This window comes from Opisthocomus hoazin, chromosome 1, assembly GCF_030867145.1.
Source record: "Opisthocomus hoazin isolate bOpiHoa1 chromosome 1, bOpiHoa1.hap1, whole genome shotgun sequence".
NCBI classification, from domain to species: Eukaryota; Metazoa; Chordata; class Aves; order Opisthocomiformes; family Opisthocomidae; genus Opisthocomus; species Opisthocomus hoazin.
The window spans coordinates 50279867-50298988 of NC_134414.1; the positions used below are offsets into that span (position 1 = coordinate 50279867).

Below are 19122 nucleotides of genomic sequence, written 5' to 3' on the forward strand. Positions count from 1 at the left end.
TTTGTTTAACTGAGACTATCTTCTCTTTTCCGAGGCCCTCTTCCCACATCAGGGCCTCTTGCTGATATATTTTGCACAGAGCCATTGTTGTTTTTTCATTTTTGTTTTGCAGAACCAGATACTCCATTCTTAGGACAGCTGTGGAAACAGATTTGTGAAAAAGGGACCAGCAATCCCCATCAGTTTCAACTAACAGTTTTGGAATAAAGACAGCTAGCATACAGAAATTTTACCACAGTACCGTGTACAACTGTATTAGCTCTCATCTATTATCTACCACAAAAACCTCCCATTCATCCTATGACACAGCCTACTTCAAGGTCACATAGCTTGCTTTAACGTTAAGCTTCCTTGCTGTCTCAGTCATCAGGCAATTAAGAAGCAGACCCAAATCTCTCTCCTCCTCCGCCATTCTTACCTACAGATTCCTACTACACACTGTAAGGCCACACTGCACATCTCCACTAGAAACTCTCAATTTCAGCCCTGTATTACCCAATCTTTTAAGGCCACCTGGTTCTTTTCCATTTTATCCCAACCACCTTGGAAGGATATCTGCCTTCGGTATCATCATATTTAATATGAAAGTTCCTTTTTCATTTTGCCTTCACTAAAAAAAAAACCAAGGACACATCCAACTCTACCAGTCACAGATCAGAGTGATTTTAGTTGCTCTTTTTACAGTACCTACCTCTGCTTAACCAACCCTCTTTCTCATCAGATCTCATCTTCTCTGGAAGGATAACGAATGCATCATGTTACATGCATTCAGGAAGTTACTAGTGACAAATAAGATCTAGAGAGAACATCCATCTGATTTTCTCTGCAAGAGAAATCATTTCTCACTCCTCACCTAATCCAGTGCAATCAACAGCTTTTGTATTCCATACAGGTTCCCACCACATCTATAATATTCGATAATTTGTTTCAATGTATTTTTTCTATTAAAAAGATAACTTGAAGTCACACCTTAGTAAATAATCCATGCTCCCTACAGTATCTCTTTCAGTCACATGATACCAGCTGAAACTTGCTAATGAGGCAGTAATCTTGTATGCCAACACTTTTGCAAGTCACAGTGGAAAATTGCCTCATCTTAATCCCCGTCTCCCATTATGCACTTCTCCTCCATTGGGCATTCAACTCAAATCTGCTTCCAGTTCATTTATTGCAAAATGAAGTTCAATTACTCCAAGATCTACTGACTGTTTGGCTTTCAGCCCTATAGTCGTCATCACCATCATCTCAGTTTTCAGTGAGGCTAAAAGTTGGTACAACACAGATACTACAGCGTACTTAATCTTCACTCATTCTCACTACCAGGCTGCTTTACCATCGCCCAAGGTGCCCTCCCTCCTAGGCATGCCAGCTTAGCTGGGCATGCACAAGTCTCACTTTCTACACTCCAGTTCATATTTCAAGATGCAGCGCCTTCTACCATTCAGTCCTCCTATTCTTTGTACCATCTGTGCTTAAAGAAGCTCTAGAGCTTAAATCCCTTAGTGCTCTATTTTAGCAACATTCACAAGCTAGCTGTCTTTTTAACTAACATTTCCCTTTTTAGAATCCAGAACCTGTTACAGGACGATTCACCTATATTTCTATTTGAAGTACAGTGACAAATAATAATGCTATTCAAAATGCATAAATTCTACAGGCAGTCAACTAGAATAAATAATATCAGCTGTTTAATTGGCAATTTGGATTTTTTAAAAAGTGTACCATCACTCCCACACTAATAACTAGGTTCTGACACTTGCTCATCGCTTCTAAGATAAAAGACTGGAGAAGAATTCTTCAGTCTTTCTGATAATACCCAGTAGTCTCCTAACACATGGAATCATTAAGGCTGGAAAAGACCTCTAAGATCATCAAATCCAGCCATCCACCCAACACCACCATGACTGCTAAACCATGTCCTGAAGTGCCACATCTACATGTTGTTTGAACACCTCCAGGGATGGTGACTCCACCACTTCCCTGGGCAGCCTGTTCCAATGCCTGACCACTCTTGCAGTAAAGACATTTTTCCTAATATCCAATTTGAACCTTCCCCAACGCAACTTGAGGCCATTGCCTCTCATCCCATCGCTAGTTACCTGGGAGAAGAGACCAACATCTGCCTCAATACAACCTCCTTCCAGGTAGCTGTAGAAAGTAATAAGGTCTCCCTTCAGCCTCCTCTTCTCCAGACTAAACAATCCCAATTTTTTCAACAGGTCCTCGTAAGACTTGTGCTCTAGACCCTTCACCAGCCTCATTGCTCTACCCTATCCTCTCCGTCCACTGTCAGCAAATGTCTAAATAGGCTGGGGATAAGCCACTACCAACTCTACCACCATAGGATTACCCTTCCATCCCCTCCTCTCTCAGAGATATCCCCCCACAAACATACACATGGAGCTTTAAGTAATTGCAATTTTAAAAAGCACCCTACCATCGTGCTATTTATCACTTCATTTTTTTTCCATCTTTTCCAGATCGTGCATACTCTTCACACACTAGTATTCGAGTCACAATTACTCTTTCACAATCCCTGCTCCCTGTATAGCTTTTGTTTCTACCTACCACATAAATTGCTACAGTTTTTTCACTTCAGCACAGAAGGATGCTAGCATTAGAGCAGAGGTTTCAACTCACACTTCCCAACCAATCCTTACTCCCTGCTTTGTTTAGATAACCTTTTTTACAGGCTATGTTCTTTTTTTGACTTCACCTTCATCAATATTAGCTTTTTTCCTATTTTTCTATCTATCTATCCACAGAATTAAAGTGATAAATCAAGGTGAAAAACTGAGACTCCTTTAAACTCTGTAATTATGAATACTTTTCTTCTATACAGATGAAGAGGAAAACAATTTAGTACAGGGATATCACAGTGGATAAGAAATATCTGTCGGATGGTCAAGAACCAGTTCCAGATGCTTGTTGCTTGTCTCATGGATTCTCTAGATAGTATGGTGTGAAAAACTTCAAGTACAAGATGCAAGACAGACACTAACATTGCTAGGCAATTAGTCATACATATGGATTTTATTGGTCTTTAGTGTACAGGAATAACTGTATACTGATGACAATGTGCGCAATGATTGACAATGTGCCAGCTGTACTGTTACACCTGACTCTCTTCATTTCCAGCGTGATACTACCTTATCAAGAACCAAGCACCACTGCCATCTGAGACATACCTAAACGGATTACAGTACTTTCAATTAACGCTTTGACTTTGGACAAAAACCTTAACTGGGATCAAGTGGAGTCTAAACAAGAGTTTGCATCTATATTTTCCTGAAATGCAAGATACGGGAAATGTTGCACAACTATCAAGTATAGCAACTATCCCAATGGGGCTTTTTACACATTTCGTTGGCATGTATCACTGGGTTTTGACATTTTGCTCCTCTGTATATCAAGAAGCCTCAGTCACAAAAGTGCCAAAGTTGTTCAACTGTTTTGAATTTGGATATTAGCTTATTACCTGTTAATGTTGAAATTGCAGGGCAAAGCCAGAAAAAATAGTAAGCAGAGTGGAGATTTTAAAATAAATTAACATAACAATTTAAAATAATTTAAATTAACAGGATGAAATTGCTTAACTACTTTTAGAAATCAGTTTAGTAACATTAAGAAGACTCCTGAAACACAACTTATTAATGCATTTCCAAGTTCTGGTATTTCCCTGCAGCAGTCTCATGGAATTAAGCAGGCAAAGGGGAGAAACAAGATTCTTATTCCTGAAACCCACAGGGCCATTACACATCTTCCCGGACATATGCCACAGGTTGTTACAGTGGAGCAAACTAAAAAGGTTAAATGACTTATCGCATAGTTTTTAGCATTCACATGTATATAAAGAAAATAAATCCTTAAAATATTTAAGCAATTAATCCATTTAACACACTCCGCATTTCTGTCACTAGGCCTTGAAGATAGTTGTGTCAAAAATGGAGACTGGAGTGGGGGGGGGATAAGCAGTGTGTTTGCAGGGTGAGAGAGGCACGCTTCCAGCCCAAACAAACCCAGTGGTGCTAGTGCTGAAACAACGCACAAAGAGTTAGTTCTCCCACGCTTCGCCTCCCTCAAGCTCCATGGTCTAGTGGCCTATCACCTTTTTCCAAATAATGCTGGGCAGAGAAGGAGAAGATGGCTTCATCCCAAAAGAAGCTGCAGAGGGTTCCTCAGGCAGAAAGGTAGGAGCTGACGGCACTGTGACAGGACAGCAGTTGTCAAACCAGAAGCATAATGCAGGCCATGCCTATACACATTATTCATGAAGTTTCCCTAAACTGCTGAGGTATAGCAGACGATTACAGGAAGCGAAACAAGGCAGTTACAAAAGAAAAGTTTAAAAACAGTAGAGCGATAGGCCAAAACAAGCTTGTTAAGAGATAGACATATTCCCAGTCTATACCCATTAATGCTATATGCATCTTAAACTGATATTCTAAATGGTAATTATCCAATATATTGTATTTATTGACCATAGAATGCAAAAAGTCTATTAAATTCTCACTTTAAATGGTTAAGAGAAGCGGACGATGAGCTCCCAAAACAGAAGCTGCAAGGTCCTTAAGAGCTAAAACCCAGAAGCACACACATCACCAGGCACAAAGACTAAAAAGTTGTCAGAAAACAAACAAAAATCCTGACAAGCTCCATGAAGAACTAGAAGGAGATGGTATATTATCTAGATTAAGGGACTACACACCACACTTCATCAAACGCATTGGAACAACACACAAAGCTTCCTTTAACACAACAGTGACTTCATGCTTAAACAAATCACAGACACTCTAAACTGTCAGGTATTAATAAATCGATACCAAACAAAATAGATGTGAGAGCATGAGATGAGCTTTCTTCCCTGTCTAGGATGTCAAGAGCTGCACATGCCTGCCAGGAGACAACAGCAGCACGTGAACTTTTAAGACCCTTGGAACAGTGCTCATAGTAACTCCTAAATCTCTGAATACAGCCAAGAGAACTCAGAAGAGCAGAGATCCTTCTTCAGGGCTCATACCAAAACTCCCACAAATGCAAGACACCAAAAGGTAAGAATGGACAGCAGGCACCATAAGGACAAGACTAGACCTGTGATACTAGTTGTGCTCCTCAGTTCGAGGAACACTCCAAAACTTAGTTGAGGAGAAAAAAAAAAAAAAAAAAAAGAACAAAAATCCAAACCACCAAAAACTGAACAAACAAGACTGAGTTAAGAGCCAAGTAAGAAGAGCTCCACAATGACACGAAAGAGGCAATATTTCACTCCAGGGAAACAGGATCATCTAATGAGTCTAACTAAGGAAAAAAATAACAACAAACAAAACACTTGGGAAACCAAATTGAATTTGTTAATTTTCTTGAGTAGCCTAAGACTGTATGAATCACTCTTCACCCAATTAGATCTGATTCAATATGTGGCAATTCAACAAGCAAAGTTAGCTGTACTCAAATCAGAACAGCTGGCACTGTTCGAATTCTGCATCACCTACAGCAACATTCATCTCTGAATACACAACGTAAGAGGTAAAGTGTGATCGGTGTTATACTGTCACAAACTGTTTGCTACAGACAGTAGAGTTTTGGTAAGCTGACACTAATGATAGCATCAGTTTCAGCCAAATGGTCCCCCAGCCTATTCCATTTGCACCTTGCAGCCCCTTTGCCCCACCTGCCCCATGACCTTGGTTATAGACCTTACGAGCTACTGCAGTGCATCATCCATTTGGCCAGCTAGTGTAGAGCAAGGCTGCAGCACTTTGCCCTGGCTAGAAGACAGACATATTAATACCCTAGATCTGCTAATTCCAGCTCTGCGGTTCACAGGCTCCATCCAGTTCTGCCCCCGGTGACCAGACCTACAGCAGGGTCAACACATAACGGAGAGCAGACACCTTCCTCGTGCATAAGCGAATAGTACTGCCAAGCACTATCCTACTATACCTCAACAAAATTCACTGTGTTCAACACAGAAACATATTTTCATGCTGGAAATATCAGTTTAACCGATGTAACTAATACAAGCTCTTTTATCTGATTTGATTAAAACCAAAGAGAGCACTACAGGAAGAGAAATAGCATCAGAACTTTCTTTGAACGTCTCATCTCATGCAGCTAGGTTATTAACATCAATTCTGACTTTATCAACCCTGCCTTAAAACCCCTCAAAAGAACTTCAGTTATGAGGTGTTTATCACCAATACCTGAATTTGCAAAACAGAAGAGTTTAGAACCTACTAAGTCACGCATGCTGGAGCATAACACTAAAACAGTTTGTCATAACTCTAGAATAGGCAGAGTATCTCCATGGTGATACTGCACGCTTTCTTGAATAGCGGTGACAGAAATCAAAGCATTAAAAAAAATATATTCCCTTTGAATTTGCAACAGCCTCCAGTAAACAAAGGTGGAGCTCCCCTTTTTGCTGGAAGGATTACATTCAAATGCATCCCACAGTAATTATCGAGCAGTGCTTTCAATTTTAACCCAGACTTAGAACTTGAACGCTATGGATACTGTAAAGAAGAACAGAATTAACTCGCTGTATATCATTACTTCCACAGCTGGACAGAATTTCACTGTGCAGAGAAGCTGCTGCTCTTGTTAGTTTGTTTCTAACTTCTACGTGGAAAATTTCAGTCTGGAATTTATTAACAAAGCAGAGCCTCTCTTTATACTGTAAGGCTTATAAACACTAGCATGACTGTGAAGTACTAATCAAACAAACCTGCCTGATAAATCAGGCTACTTAATGACAGCAGTACTAGCAAGCTGATTATTTTCAAAGCAAGGAAGAAGCTCAGCCCCTCTCCCTCCATCACCATGTGAGCTGCACTGTCAGATCCCTTCCACTGTACAAAGCGACGCGCGATGAATGAACTTCTCACACGCACGTTGGGAGCTGTCAGTACCTTCTGGTGCGGGCTCCAGTTCAGAAGCACGGGCATGTCCAAGCGGAACTGTCACCGAGCTTCGGTGTCACGAACACAAGGACTCGGGAACGGATTCCTGGGAAAAGGGAGGGTGGAAAGATCCCCCTCTCTCAAAGGGCCGGCCTCAGGCTCCGTTGGCAGTATCAGAGCTCTACACAGCAACCGTTACGCTTCAACAGCTAAGGATTTCCTGACGTGGGGCTGGAAGCACGTGTGCTGCCTCAGGTTTGAATAACGAGTGCCACTCATGATCTAGCTACGTACACAAAAGAGAAACAGGACACCGTCCAGAAATCAACACCCTGCGCTTTGCTAATTACTGAAAAGAGTTTGACATCTATCAATTAGAAACCAGCACAATGTGAGAAAAAATTAGGAGCGATCAGACATGACTGTCCTTTCAGTTAGTGTGAAGTTGCATATCCACAAGACAGGAGACACCAGCCACAGCAGTGGAACACGGACAGAGACAAAATATGCCATCCCGCTATGTACTAGGCATTCGGCATTGAGGCAAAGTTCTTATCTTACACAAAAATGCACCCAAATGCCAGCCAAAGTGCAGATATCCATAACTATTCTCAACCAGAAAGAAGGGTGAGAGAACATGGAAAGAAATATAGTTTTCTTGTAACTGCTGTCAGTGTTTTCACTGCCATCCAGTCAGTACAGCACTGATCATCCAGAACTTCGGTACTTCTAAATCTACAAGAGTCTGCTGCTTACACGCTGGTGACAGTGCTCCACTTCACAGTTTACACCATCAAAAATGCATCTTTCCAATAACGAGATAAAAGTCCAGCTCAGAGTGATTCAATTTCTGCAGTCACACAACCAATTTGCTGACTTTGTTTATGCTAGAGACATTTAGAAACTCGAACAGAAGAATTTCTCTCCATCAGCCGACTTAGAGCTGAAGGAACACAGACCATCTTCAGTTTTACAGAAGTGACAAGGATTTGTAGCCAAGAGAAACGCTATCACAAAGTGAAAAGAATAACAGCTGAATTGCTAAGCATTTCTGTAACCCACGTGCACGTAGTGTACTTCTAAAAATACAGTTTAGAAAACACTAAGTCAGGTTCTCAGCAAGCAGTAATAGGCATCTGCCATCAACTCCGATTCATTCTGCTGCGAGTCAGGGCTAACACTATGCAAGCCGATCAGCAGGAACACTGCAACACAGGGGCTGGCAAGCAAAGACCCAGTGAAAGCCGCTTTTGGAGCTTCAAGCTGACTGCCACCCCTGGCAGCAAGAGCTTTCATGATTCTACTGTTCTCCACAGGTTCATGAGTGAAACCAAAGCTTATGGCAACAGAAAATACACAAGGAACAAGCCAGAAACCCATTAAAGAATTGCACAAAGTTTTGGTTTCAGGAGAGGGAGTCTTCCTCCTATTTGCCTGGCCTGTATTTTATCCACGTGACTGGTCAGGACCCAGTTAGGTTTGTTTCTAAACAACTACTACAGAGCAATGCACTTATTTTACTCTGACATTCAACTTCTTGCCACATATTGGGGAGAGCACATATTCCTGCTGAAAGAAAAGCTGAAGACTACCACTACAAAAGTCTAAAGGGACAATGATTTTTAGACAGGTAAGCTAAAATAAAAAAATTAAATAAAATCCAGTTCTCAAAAAAATTCTTACTTGAGGTCAGCCCAGGAGCTGCTTGTGCTGTTTAGTTTTGATATGGTCAACAAGTAGAAAGAATAGAATAGTGTGGCCAGCAGGAGCAGGGAGGTGATCGTGCCCCTGTACTTGGCACTGGTGAGGCCGCACCTCGAGTGCTGTGTTCAGTTTTGGGCCCCTCACTACAAGAAGGACATTGAGGTGCTGGAGCATGTCCAGAGAAGGGCAACGAGGCTGGTGAGGGGTCTGGAGAACAAGTCTTATGAGGAGCGGCTGAGGGAACTGGGGTTGTTTAGTCTGGAGAAGAGGAGGTTGAGGGGAGACCTTACTGCTCTCTACAACTACCTGGAAGGAGGCTGTAGTGAGGCAGGTGTTGGCCCCTCTCCCAGGTAACCAGCGATAGGATGAGAGGCAATGGCTTCAAGTTGCATCAGGGGAGGTTTAGATTAGATATTAGGAAAAATTTCTTCACAGAAAGAATGGTCATGTATTGGAACAGGCTGCCCAGGGAAGTGGTGGAGTCACCATCCCTGGAGGGGTTCAAACAACATGTAGATATGGCACTTCGGGACATGGTTTAGTAGGCATGGTGGTGCTGGGTGGATGGTTGGACTTGATGATCTTAGAGGTCTTTTCCAACCTATGATTCTATGAAGTCTACCACAGTTGCACAGCTTATGCTTAAGGAACCCACCACACTACCCAGTTTGCTACTAGGAACTTGTGGATCACTTAACACTTTCTGTGTGCTACACACACACAAAAGATGCTGCTTTGCCTAGTATCCAAATTTAAATAGGCAGTGTAATGACAGAAGGTGGAGCAAGTTACTTAACAAGAACGAATGCGTAAGAGTTACAAGATTGTTTGGATGCCTGAACAGACAACAGATGCCGTTTTTTATACTTGCATGCAAGCACTCTACAGCGGCCTATCAAAGAACTTCAATGATGGCAGTGACAGCACAGCACAACAGGAACATTGCTTTAAATAAGGAAGGTTCCTGCATTCAGTATTTCACTCTTACCTTTAGGCCAGTCATACTGCTGCTTTCCACCTTTCAGATACAGTTCTGTACTTTGAGCACACGCAATTACTCTCAAGTTTGTTTACAAGTTTGGGACGTAGTTCCCAGTGAAAAATTTAGGAAAGCACTACTTGCTTGTAACATCAGTTAATCTTCAGCTTTCCAACTGCTTTAACCCAAGTTTCTCCAAACTATGAAAGCAAAAATTTCAGATGTCAGCTTGGAATTTTCTACTGAAAACTCTGCATTTTTAACTTAATTTGGCACTTTATTTTCCAGGAAGAGGTTTCCTAAAAGAGATGTTGTTTTTAAGAACACCATCATACTTAACACATACCCTATTTTTAAAAAGGCTTGCCTGAGAAGATAAGACTGTCACATGGATAGTCCCAAGCAATTAATACATTCTCTGCATTCATTTCCTTTTGGGGGGAAAAAAAAAAAAAGAAAAATCTACCATTGGACAGCTCATGGAAGAATTTTGCCCATTTATGGTCACTATCCACTTCTCAAATACAGATCAGAAGATAGTGAACCTCATTGTAGCAGATCTAAGGTGCAAATGCTAAGACTGAAATAAGTACTTCATGCACTATATTTACGAAGGCAGCAGTTTTTTAATTCAGTAGTTTTAGATAGAAGCTCTCAAGATTTTACTATAAAAATATAAATGTGTTGATTCACTATAAAATGAACACACCTTGGAAAGCCTGTTTCTCCCTAGTCAAGAAATCAAGGTTTCAGGACTCCTGCATGGCAGACCACGACAACTCCTAAAGTAAATATCAGCCCACATTTGGCTGAAGACCACTTGCATCTGATTTCCATGGATGCCACCACCTTTATAACTTCTTTGCTACAATAACTACCACCTCCTTCTCTCAGTGAAGTAGAAGATGGTAAATGGCTAGTAATTCAGCACTCATTCTAGGAGATGGGAAAAGTTACAGACTCTGTTCAGCCCAGGAGATCTAGTAGGTGTCTATGTATTTGGTCTAGAAAAAGTCACGCACTGCAAAACTTCTAACCCCCTTAATGAGGCTAGCAGTTCCTCAATGACATGAAACCAGGTTAGGTCTTCTCCTATTTGATGTTTTCCCAGAAACTCTTGACTACAGTATTGAGAGATCTCAGACTACAAACCTTCCTTTAAAAACAGGGTCTGCTTACAGAAAGGTGGACATCAAAAACAGCATCAAAACTCTGCAGCAGACACAAAAAAAGTCACTACTGGGTTCAAGACTCCTTTTCTCAAAAGGACATTCACTAAGAAACTGTGAAAGACAAATGCACACAATTTATCAGACAGTGTGCAACCCAACAGCCTTTCAACAGCTCTCTACCCCTGCCAAGTAACATTCATTAGTTTTCTGGTACTTTGGAAATACACACCTGCACAAATTCCAGCTTGTCTGGTAATCTCAGAGTTCACAAGAGCAACTGCATTATCTTGCAACAGCATCAAATGCCTAAGCAACCAAATTAACCTTTCCCAGGTAACAACGAGCAGACAACCCTAGCATAAACACAGCAGATGAGGATCTCACAGCCATGTTGATCCAGCTGCTGAATTCCCACCCACTTCAAAACCTGGTGCCGGGCCGAGCAGGGAGCTTCTGCCTAACTAGACTTCCTCCAGCAACAGAGTCTCGAACCACCGCTTTGCCTCATGGAGGCAGAGGAATAACAAACACCATGCCTGAAGGCAGAGGTAGCACACCACAAAACACCAAGCGCTACTCTCCTTGGGAATCACAACAGTCTAATCTTGTCAATCACTAACTGTTAAAAATGCTAAGATTTCATCATCTGCTTATGTTAGCTGTGAAAAGAATTCAACACAGTTAGTTACGGCGTTCAGAAGCAAACCCATCCAGACACAGTTGAATGGGTAAGTATTTCAGATTTAACAGCTGAAAGTAATTAAGTGCATGGTTGCTTTACTTTTTCACACAGAGAAATTCCAAAACAGCTACAGGGTTAGTTAATAATAACAGTAAAAACCCAACCCACAAACCCCAGGGGCAACAGAAAAGGAAGCACTTTCCCAGAAAGCTTTGAGACAAATGAGTTAATGAAGTAAAGAGACAGTAAGGTCCTTTCAGAGGAACAGCTCCATAAGGCAAGACTCTTGCACCAATAGTGATAAACATGATGAACAATTTAAGGGTTTGATAAAGACCTATGAGACCATTTGCATGTATTCCCAAAAAGCTTGCGAGGGAGTGTTTTGGTTTGGTTATGAATCTGGGTTTTATAAAACTATAGGGCCTCACAAATTGCTACTGGTAGACACCACTTGTTTCAGCACTGCTAAACTTTACCTTCTCAATTTAGTATGCCTGGTGCGCGATAGATGTTCCTGAGCCAGCATCTGCAGTAAGATTTAGGGAACCAGCTTCTGGAACTGGCCTGAGCCTACACAGGTAAGCAGATTAGGTAGGCTGTATTAACGAACGTTGCTAACGACATTCATAGGAAGAGTGGCATAGGCTTCATCATGTCCTAGAAATACCCAGTTGTTCTGGCATTTAAGTTCATTATAAAAGCACACCAGCTCCCACACTACTTCACCTTCTGCAGCAGCATCTTTGTCTTACTGCTACTATTAGCACATCTTACTTGGGTACCTACATATAAAGGTACATTCCCCGCATGTAGAGGAGAAGCGCAGCACAGCCCCAATGTCTAGGGCCTGGCAGAAGTATGCTTAGATACTTCTAAGTATAAGTATAACACGACAATCCCCCCGTCATGTGGCTCCCGTCTGGCCTGGAAACTAAACTCCAGTCCATTTCTGGACTGACTGCGGGGGTGCGGAGAAGGTGTGGGAAGAGTGGCTTTGCCATTGACACAACAGTGTTCTCATAACATTTAAATAAGTTATTTTGAAGGATAATATAAATCCCATTCACTTCAGATTACCACAGGAGTTTCTTAAATCATTACAGCTAAGGTATTACTTTTCATGCTCAGCTGCAATCAAAGCAAGAGACAGCTTCAAGCAACTTAAAGTTTCAGAAATAAGCACGCGAGTCCTTTTACGAAAAGACAACAGTTTTATCCGGACCGATTAAATTAAAACTCAGTTTATCCATAGATTCATCATTCCACAGCTGAAGCTATTTTTTTTACTTAGAATAGCGCAAATCATGAAATATTTCTTTCTGCAACTGATTTGCTGATGAGAGTTAGCAACAAACATGTAACTAGTAACGGAAATAGGAAAATAAGCTCCCCTGAGGAGCGAACATTCCTTCCCGCCCATCAACTCTCCCTCCCCTGGGGGAGTTTAGTCTATCTGGGAATTATCTACATTAGGAATTTATTCTTGGTCACTTCTGGATGTCCTGTTCTCACTGAAGTCAAGGCTGAAACTTGTTTTGTAAACCCAGTGAGCAAATATGTCAGTTGTATCACAAGAGCGGGCACATTTCATAATTATCTGTCCTGTGCTTCCCAGCACCCTATCTAGGAAGACAAGACATGTCCTACTCGCCAAGCCTCAGTCTTTTGCATGGTGGGATTTGCAAGCATGTCTTCCGATGTCAGCTGTGACGCCCGCAAGGGCTTCCAAAACAATTCCATACATTTCTCTACAGCAGACACTGGTACACTTCAGGGAGGAACAGCAGAAATCTCAACTTCCAGGGTTATCTCAAGCGTGACAGAAATATACAATGCTAGTTAGATTTTATTCCCTAGGGAGTTCTTAAACCATTTGGCCTAATTCCAGGTGCTGTAGTTTCTGTTTGTTCATGAGCTCTCAGGGACCTCATTTCTGTGTTTTCCCTCTCAGAAAAACTTAATGTCCTGCATAAATTAGGTAACTTCAAAACAGAGTTATGATACCATGAAGCAGATGTAACAGATTCATAGTTTATCAAGAGAATTATTAGAAAGTTCAGAAATTAATACGGACAGTCAGCTACAAGCAAAATCTGAAAACCACACAATTCATTTGAGAAGCCCAATTAAATTCATAGACCAAGATGAAGTTTAATTCATAGGGATTTACATGAATAGAAGTGAATAAAACTGAATATATTAACATCTCCATATTTTCAGATGCACAAGAGCCAAGCTGACCCAAGTAGAAATCTTTTTTTTGTTTGGGCTTTTGTTAATTTTAAGGGTGGGGCACTATAAGAGAGTTAGGATGCATCGAAGCAAACGACTATAAAATTATAAGTGAAACTAGCAGAAAAACATATGAAAAGACATTTGCTCCCAAGCCCAGTACTTGGTATGTAAATAATTTCAAAAAGTGGCATATGACAGCAGCTTTCTGCAGTGTTGCAACCCGCCTAGCCAAGGCTGCTCTCCACAGATGCTTGAAGCTACACCCTGTAAAGAGATTTTTACACCCTATTTCCCTTAGAGTGAATACTGGGAAGGGCTAGCTCACACTTGGATGTTCAACTTAATATCATACCAGAAGTACTGCACTTCTGGAAAGTCTACGAGGTGATTGTAAAAGGAACTTCTGCTGACTGTACTACATAAGACAGCTAAGCTGTGTTTCGCACTGCGCAGGGTGGAGGTTTCCATTTTTCTGAAATTGATCTGTGATCTTGGTTTTTCAACACAATTCCTCTCCCCGAGCGGCAAGGAACTATGAGGGGACCCATTTTATGTCAAGGTCCTTACGCTTATCACAGTCCCTGTTCAGCCTGTCTCACTGCTTCAAAGATGCATCGCATATAAACACACCAGTCTTGGATGTGAACAAATTGGAATTGCTCACCAGCACGTGACACTTGAGAAACTGTATTACCTTCCATTAGTAGCAGCTTCATAGTGATCGTTAGCCTGATTTATTTAGATGATGCCTGCTCTGAGGCTGACCATAGTGGACAGGGATTCTAGAAGGACACATGGAGTTGCTGCAAGGAAGTTGTAAGGCTCAATAATATTAATTTTTCATTATTTGTACAGTATAAAATGCTACTGAACAGCAAATTTAAAACTTGTGCCCTCTTTCTGTACTGAGGACACAAGAGCAAAGCACTCCGAGCACCCATTAGAAATCAATCCATGTTAAAGACATACTCAAATAAGAGCCAACCAAAATAAAACAAAAAAGAAAAGACTGCTACCTACAAATTTAGTTAATTATGGGGACATAGAACAAAGCCAGTTATAAGTTGCTGGATTGAGAAGTCTGAAATTTTTAGGTACAACCAAGGAATGATAGTCTTTTGAGTTAAGAAAAAATAAAAATCATTCAAAGCTGAGTGCTCATCAGTTCTGGAAATCAGTCCACTGGTTTAAGTGGATAAATAGCTAAGTAGAAGGCTAATTTTAAAGCAGCACTTCAAAGAGACACATTAGGTAATAACAGATACACATCATGTAACAACATCCTGGTATTATACAGAGTGTTCTTCAGTGACATGAAGGTGAAATGCAGGATTTAACACATACAAGACTTATTTCCAACAGCAAATATCTGAATACTGTAAGATTCACATATTGGCAAAGTACAACAGGCAGTGCTACTATTTTATTCATTTTTTCTGTACTTATCAACATAGGCAGGAAATTAAGATCAGATTGAGGTCATGCTGCTGTAATATATGTCAACCGTAATAAATGTTTTACCAGAAATAAACAAGGCAGAGTCACCATTTGGCAAAATTTGCCTGCAGAGTCCCGCATTGGTAATATATAGCTACATTGATTGCTTGCTGCAGATTTCCAAGAAGTTAAGAATTGCTCATGATGCACAAGCTCCACAAACAGCCCCACCTCAATAAAACCTGAGGGATGCACACTTGCCACTCAGAAGTTAGGATTCCCCCCTAAACTTTAAATTATGTCTTATTTCATAGTCTAGAAACTTACAGTAAAAGAGCTGTCATTTATTATTCTAAGAAAAAAAAGTATTTGTGTAATTTTACCCAGTTTATGGAATGCCCTACAGTTTCATTCTGCAAAAAAGCCATACAGATAGTTGGAACAATATTTATGTACTACAGAAGGATTTAAAAAGAGCACCTTTCTTTGCTTTATAGTTACGATGCACCAGTTTCAGAACTTACAAGATTCTCTGCACAGAAAAAAAAGCTGTGGACAACAGAAGGAGATATTTGATGGAGGAGGCAGTAACCCACTGCTTTTTATTCATGTTTTTCTGAGGTTTTTTTTTTCAGGGTTTTATTTACCGTGCTTTTCAGGGAGGAAAGAAAGGACCTGCAGCTATAGTAGCTGTCAAATCCTGAGCCCTAATATTCTGGTAAGAACAGAGTATATGCCAGTTAAAACTTTTACAAATCATGATGTTAAAATGTGGAAGAATACAGCGCTTTGGATTCTGCACTTCTCGGAAGGAACCTACCTGGAAACTGCACGAACCATGATTTCAGCTCCCAGCGTAGTAATACAGGTGTATGCAGGCAAAGCACATAATTACTGATATACTACTGGTCCTCTCAAACCAAGCAGAGTTTTGCCTTCAGAGCAAGGCCTGATACTTTAAGGCGTGAAAATAGTTTGGGGAAGAGATGAAAGAGCAAGCAACTACAGCTGCTAAAAGCACACTCAGACTTGCTGTCAACCCCGAAACTCCCAAGCATCTATCAAAACCGCAGCGGACAGAACAGCGTAAGCAGTGTTTCTTACACCATAATCATATGCAGCTGACTAGAAAGCTTCAAATTTACAACACAAATTACCAAAGTGGTGACAAGAGGACAGATGAAACTCCGACCAGAAAGGGACCCCCCTGAATGGTTGTTCCTTACAAGGGTTCCTTCATGCAGCCGGGAAGGAAGAGATGCACCTGTAAGTTGAGATGTTGAAGAGCTTCTCCACCACCACCTCCCCAGTATTTTCTCAAGATATCATACCAAAAACGTTTACTCCTAATTATTTATCGTTATAGCTGCATACAATTATGATCGCAGACATCACTATGTTTCTATGAGGCTTGGTTGGATGCTCGCGCCCACAGAAGGTAAGAACGTACTTCCACACGCTCATTTACAAAAACCGTCAAGTTTTGCCACGCCAGCTTCACCCAGCGCTTTCACAGGCTTTGTGAGCAGGCTTTCCCTGAATACCGACTAAGAAGTGCAGCTATGAGATGCTACCCAGCAGCTGTTACTTACAAACTGGCTAAAACGGAGTTTCCGAGCTCTGAAGTCCCTAGATAATTTAAAAATACCTAATAGACTGAACAGGGGAGGGAGCTGCTCTTTATAACACAACAGGTCCCTTCATGATGTTAAGAACAAAGCCGTATTTGTATTATTTCGCCGCTTATCTGAACACCACCCTGCGCTATCTAGCAAAACACACACCACGGTTTCACGATAAAACACCCCGTGCTGAGGCAGCCTTGCCTTCCCACCAGGATGCGAACACGTGTCCTCAGCCCCGTCACGGGCACCACAGAAAACAGCCGATGCCAGGTTTACGTACTCAGCTTGGATTTAATCGGCAGCCGCGCGAGCGAAGCCTCCACGCACCCCTAGGCCCGGAAGAGCACTGGCTGAGGAGCCAAACGTTTTCAGACGGCTGCTGCTTGCATAGTGTATTAACGTAAAATTCGTCGAGTTACGTACTGTGTTTAAGTCCTGCATTTACTTTGATAGCCTAAGATGACAAGGGAGGACAAAACAGACATGACAAGGGCAGAGAGATGGCAAGAAATGAGGGACCCAATGCTCGGTGGAGGTTTTTTTGGGGTCCCCCCCCCTTTTCTGAATGAAAACTGCAGAATGAATGCAACCCCTTCATGTTTTCCCCTAAAGAGCTAAAATTTCCTCAACTTTCAAAAAGCCACACCGAAGTTTAGGAGCCTGCAAGCCCCTCTCAGTTTAATAAAAAGTTTGATAGCATATTGGGTGTAGGCAGCAAGGTTCTGGTAGCAGGGGTGGCCTCTGTGAGGAGAGGCCGGGGCTGCCCCGGGCTGGACATGGCCGGTTCCAGCCAGCCAAGGCGGGGGCACCTGGCGAAAAGAGGTTTAAGAAAGGGCAAAAAAAAACACCACATGGGCAGAGTGAGGGAGAAAGCGTGAGAAACAGCCCCGCAGGCACCAAGGTGAGAGGAGGAGGAGGGGAGGAGGTACTCCATGGCGGAGCAGAGGTTCCCCTAGAGAGACCACGCTGGAGCAGGCTCTGCTGACAGGAGCTGCAGCCGGGGGGGGGACCATGCTGGGGCAAGTGAACAGCGTGAGGAGGAAGGAGCGGCAGAAAGGAGCTGTCGCGGAGAGACCCCAGCTCCCACTCCCCTGTGCCGCTTGGGCTGGGGTGCGAGCGAGCGGCTGGGTGGGCATCTGGCTGCTGGCCAAGGTTAACCTAGCACATACAGTTAACCAACAGACACACTTACGATTTTTATTAATATCCACATGTTGCCACATAATTTTTTTCCTTCAAAGCACAGCCTGGTTTCACACCTGGATTTTTCAGACTGTTCAGACAGCATGGCGTCGAAGACCAAGACAGTAACACTCACTGAAATGAAAAGCTAACACCGGTCGTACCGCGTGCTTTTGCTACTGGTGGCCAACCGGCAGACACACCGAGGGGGAAGACTTCAAACATTAATGCAGAAAATCAGCACTTGGCAACCACTAAGAGCGCCTCCATGCCCGCCACGTAGAGCAGCATTTCAGTTCCACACCTGTTCCTGTGCCTCAAAGGGCACACCACTGCTTTATTTTTATTCTAACTTAAGATTTTTGCATCTTAACCTTTATGTTTTTACATCAACAGCCACATTCAGGTGAGTGTCTCGGCCAACAGCTTCCCATTTACACAGCCAGAAACTAGACAGTGAGACTTTTTTTTTTTTAAATGAGGTCCTGAGGTCATCAAGGAAGGGGCCCAGAAACACCCACAGGCAAAGGCGCAGCAAATGAACCTTGCAACATGCACAGTGGGCTTTTGAGCGCTTGGCGAAGGAACAGAGGTGTGGCCGAGAGGCTGCAATGCCCATTCTCATTCCTCTTCTTTTGCTATATTCTCAGGGCTCAGCGAGGAACCTCTGCCAAGTGTTTTCAATTTTAAAAGCAGAAGCTACTAAAGTATTCATCATTTTATTCGGAGGGAGCAAAAAAAAAAAAAAAAAACAACAAAGAAGAGAATTTGTTTACTACAGTGTTCATTATATTTACAAGTGCAATTTTGTTTCTTTGGCAGATCTCAGGAGCAAGTTTGCCAGTAAAAGGTTACGCTTACAAAATTGTTGGAGTCTAACTGCTTGAGGAATAAAGAAGAACCTGCTTTTCCGAGGCACGCAAGAATGAGATGAAAAATGGAGATCTCTGCTCTTTCTGGCAGTAAACTCTCCCCTGCTCCAGCAGTGTTTCTTCATTATTGTAAAGATGCAGGCCTTAATCTCTTTCCTTTCAAGGCCATGTCCAAATCAACCATTTCCAATCAGCAGGTCTTCGTGAAAGAAGGTGGTCTTCGTCTCAAACCCAGCTGCAAAATCAGAGTTTCAAATACCTACACAGGTTCATCTGATCTGATGCAATGCAGTAAGATTTCTACAGTCATTGGCAAAGGCTATGCAGTA

The 19122-nt window shown here is 42.0% G+C and overlaps 1 protein-coding gene across 2 annotated transcripts in view; it reads right to left on the reverse strand.

Moving 5' to 3' along the window:
* TBC1D4 (TBC1 domain family member 4) overlaps positions 1–19122 on the reverse strand; it is a 118586-nt gene that overhangs the window by 49431 nt on the left and 50033 nt on the right. The window lies entirely within an intron of this gene.